Genomic DNA, 6,178 nt, shown 5'->3' with positions numbered 1-6,178 from the left:
TGTTATTATTGAAATGTCAAAATGCATAAAAACGTCACATTGGTCCTTTGAATGGAGATGTCAGTGGAAAGTTTACCACCAGCACTGACAAACAGGAAGGTGGTGTGTGTGTGCGTGTGTGTGTGTGTGTGTGCATGAGCATGTGCGTGTGTGTGTGTGTGCGTGTGTGCATGTGTGTGCGTGTGTGTTGCATCCCTATTGGTAGTACAGAGCATGATGAGGTCACGGCTCAGTAGAGACAGCAGGAGTGGCCAACTCAGCGACCTGTGTTTCTTTTTCATCCTCATGTCACTAGCTTGGCTCCAGGTTGCTCTGCTCTCTTCCTGTGTGCCTTCTTTTAGTCTTGACTTTACAATGACGAAGATTGTTTCCCTCTCTGCCTTGACTGGGTCTGAGGAGTCAGAGGGTCTGCCATGTGGGTAAGAAGTACGCAGAGGAGACTTTGAAAGCTCTTAGAGAGAAGGAGACTCAACACAAACTTTCCACAATCCTCCATTATTGTAATGATTGTTGCCAGATGACAGGGAGGAAACATGGAAATGAACTGTATATTTATGGCTGTTTTTTTGTTTGGTTAATGTGCTATCTGGCAGTGAGTGTGTCTGCATTGTAAATGTTGAAGGTTGATGGTGTGAGTAGGCCAACACGGCACAGTGGCTTAATGCAGATAGCTGAGGATGAATAATTCAGACGGTGAAGTATTTTCTGAATCACGAGAAGAGGGTTTGGATTAGTCTGTTGAAGAGGGTAAAGTATTTTCTTTCCCTTTCCCTCCCTCTTTCCTCTCACACTCTTTCTCTGTGTGTGTGTGTGTGTATGTGTGTGTGTGTGTGTGTGCGTGCGTGCATGTACTCCATCTGCATAGATAATCACAAGAGTAACATTTCTAAGAGACTGGACTATCCTCATAAAGTCAGGCCAGGGTGATTTAGATATTATTGGTATGAGATCCAGTTTGTGCATTAGGCTCTGTTGTCTGTGTTTAATTGCCCCCTGAGTGGTTTCAGCACAGGTTAGCTAACAACAGAGAGCCAGTTGCGGCGTTAAAGTTCTTACATTGTGCTCTGAGTTTTCCGAATGAGAACATTTGCATGCATATAAGTCTGATATGTTGTGTAAATACATTCAATTTTGGCTTTTGGATGTATTGTCATTGTAAGAGCTACATTTTCTCGTAATGGGATTTGAAATTTTACATTGAGGACAGCATCTATATCCTCCTATGAATGTATAGACTCAGTGACATTTTTTTTCTTCTTTTTACAAGAGTAAGTAAAATTATATAACCAGAATGAATAAAAGTCACGATTGATACTTTAATCAATGGCTTTTTTTTAGGTGTATTTTCTCATTTTTTACCCGCAACGGATAAAGGTTGTTTCTGGCGCCAAAATTCTGTCAATCTACATTATGTTAAATTATGGGTGCTGAATTATCTTAATTTATAGTTTTCGTTGTTTAATGACTTTACAACACAGCAACAACAAAATAGACTCCTTCGGTCCCAAAAATCAAAACTCTACAATACAGGTTATTTGAGCAGACACGGTTATTACATTCAGGGTAATGAGTTAAAAAAAACATCTCCTTTAGATGAAGGTGATTAGCAATGCTGGTGACAAATGGTATTATCTTATTCTTTCCCATTAAGTGGACCCTTGTGCATTTAAGCATTTGGTATTATGCAAAACCCGCTAACATCCACCAGCGTTTCACTCAGAAAGTGCACATTTTCAGATGTATGAACAGATGTTTTTTTGATACAATACATACAAATACACATTGATTGCATCTTTTTAATCGAGTGATTTTGTTTTTGCCGAAGGACTTGCGCTCAGTGTGGACACTGTTGCATGCTGAGACTCATCGAGCTGCCTGAAGCAACACGCCAAGTCCTGCTTTAACTCTTGAGTGGTTCTTTCTAGGACTGTCCAACCTGAGAATGGTGATTTCAGGCTCAATCTCAGGTTCGTCAGCCCATGAAAAGCTAGCTCACCTCAGCAGATTAAAAGGAAGAACACCTAAAAACAAAGCAAAAAATCCCACCTGGACTGTGCAGGAATAGGGCTTTGGATTTTCAGAAAGCAAGGGTGTGAATTATCTGTACATCAGATAGACAACTCTCCTTTTTCACATTTCATCTAGTGTGTAAATAATGAATATTTAATGTTACGGTTAAGATTTGCCAGACTTTATTGTCAAAATATACATTTCCGGTTTCTCTCTGACACATTTAATCAAGTTGAATATTAAAAATCAGCACAATGGAGTAAAATAAACTTATTTCACTTATTATAAAAGGCAATATTCAAATGAATGACACATGGCATTCTCTTGTCCTCTCACAGAGCTCTGCAGTTTTACTGTAAAACAGAGAGCAACATAAAGCTCCCTATGTACCAATAGAGGGAGCAGTGTACACACTAACCAGGGAGCAGAAGCTGTTGCTGCTTGTGGAAATTACTTTGATAATTTTGATTTTTTTAACAATCTCGTAGCTAAATCATCCATTTAATGATTTAGTTTAAATGTTTTCAAGAATGGCTGCTGCCTTACTGCAAATGATAGAAAACAGACTTGTTGAAGGTCACCTCACATGCTGCTTTCACATCGTAACAACTGGTACACACACTAGCAGAGCTAAGATGTGATATTATTTTAAAATACTGAGACAAAGTACTATTCATGATGATGTATTTACCCTACAATGCTGAGAGTGTTGTTTGATCCCATCTTAGCGTAAAGCCGTTCAATCGCTTCTGCTGTTCTTATTTGACATCCGTTATTAATCACATTTTTCACAAGCCCAATAAATGAACAAGATGCAGGATAAGAAAGAGTATTTAAATACTTACATATCATTTATAATGTAAATTCTAACATGCAAACTATATATGGGATGTGTGGGTTAATACAACGCCAGAATGCCCGATATAATTTGTTACTTTACAGTATTTCAAGTTCTCTGGAACTGTTTGCATAAATCAAAACTAGTATTAAGAATGGACATCAACATACCCTTTACTTTTGGATCGGTTTCAGCAAACACATTTTACTGTTCTCTTGTTTCTATATTTTTGTAGGTGCAACAGAAGTAACGGCATAAAAAATCATTTATTTATGTAGACTGCAAGGGCAATTTTGAAATTAAAGTCAGCGTTTTCAATTAAACTTTTTGTCAGTTTGTAACACAAAAGTAATTTCAAAAACATTTATTGATTCATCTTGCACAAAACAGAATTCAACAGGAAGGGTTTGACACCACTATTAAGAAAATAAATTAAATGAAGATCAAATTAAATAATTATAATTGCATTTGGATCCTCTCAAGGACAGAATGGCTGTAAAACCATCCAGAGATAACACCGTCAGATGCAGCAGATGGAGCACTTCAGATTCCTTTTTTTCTCTGAAAGACGCCTTCTAGACTTTTCTGGTCGCTGAGCTTTATCATCCTGGAAGATTCATTGCTTGTTATATTTCTTTTTTTTTTGTCTCATTGCCTTTTGAACTGTTTATTAAAGTCAGAAATTGGACAAAATGGCATTGAACACCTCAACGTCTCCTTTTAAAAGAATGCTTTAATTTAATTAATGCTTATTTAAGGTGAGGTCTGTACTGTGGCATGTGCACACTCTGTTGGGAGAATATAATGCAACATGTTTTTACATTCTGACCTCTCACTGAGATTAATATACAATTATCTAAAAATCACACGTCTAAAATGAAGTGCAAAATTAGATGGAGGAACATTGATGTATTTTCACTAACTCTCCCTGCAACAGATAAGAAAGCCCTTTGCTATTTCCAGATTATTTTACTCCTCCGAGAATATGTATGGCCCATGTTCACACACAAGAAAATCCTACAGAAACAAAGCCGAGTTAAATTCTAAGGCATTCCTGACAATTTTGCTTTTTTTTTGTCTAACAGAGCTTAATACATTTTTTTCTGCAAAGATTGTGTTAGGAATAAGAAAAAAGATGGCCACATGATCTTAGAGAGAATGCAGGTAAATCTAAATATTCATTCATTAATTTTTATGGTAAATTAAAACTAAGTGGATGGACACTGTGACAGTGTTGTACGACGTTTTGTTGTGCCCATATTGGTTTTCATGTATTGGTTTAGCTTATAGGTCTTCATAAAAAACAGATACACCCTGTCACACCCCTACCAAAGCTCAAAGGAAAACAGAGTGTTGCAATATTTGCTATTCATGTTTCCCCAAGACAAACTCGCAGTATCTTTAGTCTGGTTTGCAGTAATCCGATCACAACAACTTTGTTACAATTTAACAAATTACCATGGGCTTTTGCTTTTTTGCTGTTGCCCATGAAAACTGATATTCCAAACATCCTTCCACAGGAAAAGGGTTGTGTAGAAAATGAACCATAGGAGTGTGTGACCCCGGTGACCTTTCTTTCATCGGGGTTAAGGGTCAGATTGGGATGCGGCTCTCTGTGGAGAGATTAAAACCGGTTACCAAGGTAACATAATGTGCACCCAGGATGTTCAGGGTCACATTGGTCACTGACTACACACACTGACTTTTATCTTATTGGTGGAAATGGGAACGGGTTTATTTTCATCACCTGTCTTTGTGTTTTACTCTGTTTGACCCAGTTAATGATAAAGGTACAAATTATTGCTATGTGTTTGTGTGTGTGTGTTTTCATACTAGCTCCCCTAGCTTTAACCATTGTCGCCCAACAGCATTCTATTTGTTAAGTCAGCTGACCAGGTTGAAGGGTTTGAGCCGCGCTGCCTGGGGTCAGTTGGCTCGTGATGAATGAACTGAATAAACATGTGTGTGGACTGAAAAGCCAGATCGTGGTGGCCAAGTGTGAGCAACGGCGGCTGGCACAGCGCGCAGTGAAGCTCTGTGAGGAAATTCAGGTCAACTTATGTCACGGAAGAAAAGGAAAGGTGCTTGATGTAAAAGACTTTGATTTGATCACATCTCTTTCAAAGTATTGCTGGTTTATAAGCTAAACACATTATCTGATAATTTGTTGTTAATTTAAGAGCACTTATTATAGAGCTGTCATGTTTTGGAGGATTTTTTTTATAATTCAAAGAAACGTGCCATGTTCAGCATATTCCCTACTATCATCTTACATATTTCATTTTATTTATTTGACAGATTTTCCACCTGCTGGGAACTGTAGCTGTGTGAAAATCAATATCTAGAAACATAAAATAGCTTCAAATAGTTAATCTATAACAATGAATACTAATTCATCTGTGTGTGTGTGTGTGTGTGTGTGTGTGTTTGTGTGTGTGTATGTGTGCGTATGTGTGTGTGTGTTTGGGGGGGGGGGCTAAGGTCAGTTAGTTCCAGCCCCGAGGACAGTGCCGCCACGGCCTTGGAACAGTGTGGGGGTGGTTCACTTCCCTTTTCCCTGCCTCACGACTTCCTGTGAGCGCTGTGACCGTTAACCACACCCTCCTCCCCGGCCTACACCACCACCACACACCAAGCCCCCTAGAAAACACTCAGTTCATACACCGACTATCCCCTCTTTCTCCTTTATTCCCTGGCCGATCAACACAAGTACACACTACAACAATAGACCTCGTCCCTCGTCCTGTGGTGGTCCCACCTCTCTGCACTGACAGCCATCTCTTAGTTTCTCTCTGGTGCTGTGTGCCTGGTCGCAGGTAGGATTGCACTTGTAATACGTTTTTTGGCAGTCCTCCCAATGCCAGTTTCTCGTCATGCCATCAACCACGATGAATCTCACCGGGAGACATTCTAAAGATCCTGGCTTTGCTTAGCAACAGCTGAGTCACCGTTGCAAGGTGTCGGTGAACGGATTATCAGAAGAGATGACATGATTTTTTTGTGTGATGGAATGAGAAGCATAAAACAATCAAAACAAAGCACAAACATGGTGAAGAAAGGCCATGCTCTGGCCCCAGCTCACTGTGCCATATATCACACCTACAATACCAGCACTCCTACTATACTATCATAACAGACATCTATCAGACATTGTGCTGCTGAAGAGGAGAATTGTGAACGAATTGTTTTGTGTCAGCGTGTATGTGAGTGGGCGTATATAAGCCTGTGGTCTGTGGATGGATTGTAGAGGCGCATTGAAGAGTGTGTGTGTGTGTGTGAGTGTGTGAGTGTGTGTGTGTGTGTGTGTGTGTGTGTGTGTGTGTGTGTGTG

At 39.5% G+C, this 6,178-nt stretch overlaps 1 long non-coding RNA gene across 1 annotated transcript in view; it reads right to left on the bottom strand.

Annotated features, from left to right (window-relative positions):
• LOC117947508 overlaps positions 1 to 6,178 on the bottom strand; it is a 1,113,976-nt gene that overhangs the window by 423,017 nt on the left and 684,781 nt on the right. The window lies entirely within an intron of this gene.

Source organism: Etheostoma cragini, chromosome 7 (assembly GCF_013103735.1).
Source record: "Etheostoma cragini isolate CJK2018 chromosome 7, CSU_Ecrag_1.0, whole genome shotgun sequence".
In the NCBI taxonomy this organism is placed as follows: domain Eukaryota; kingdom Metazoa; phylum Chordata; class Actinopteri; order Perciformes; family Percidae; genus Etheostoma; species Etheostoma cragini.
Note: the sequence above shows the minus strand (reverse complement) of the source record. Positions and strands in the feature narration are given on the sequence as shown.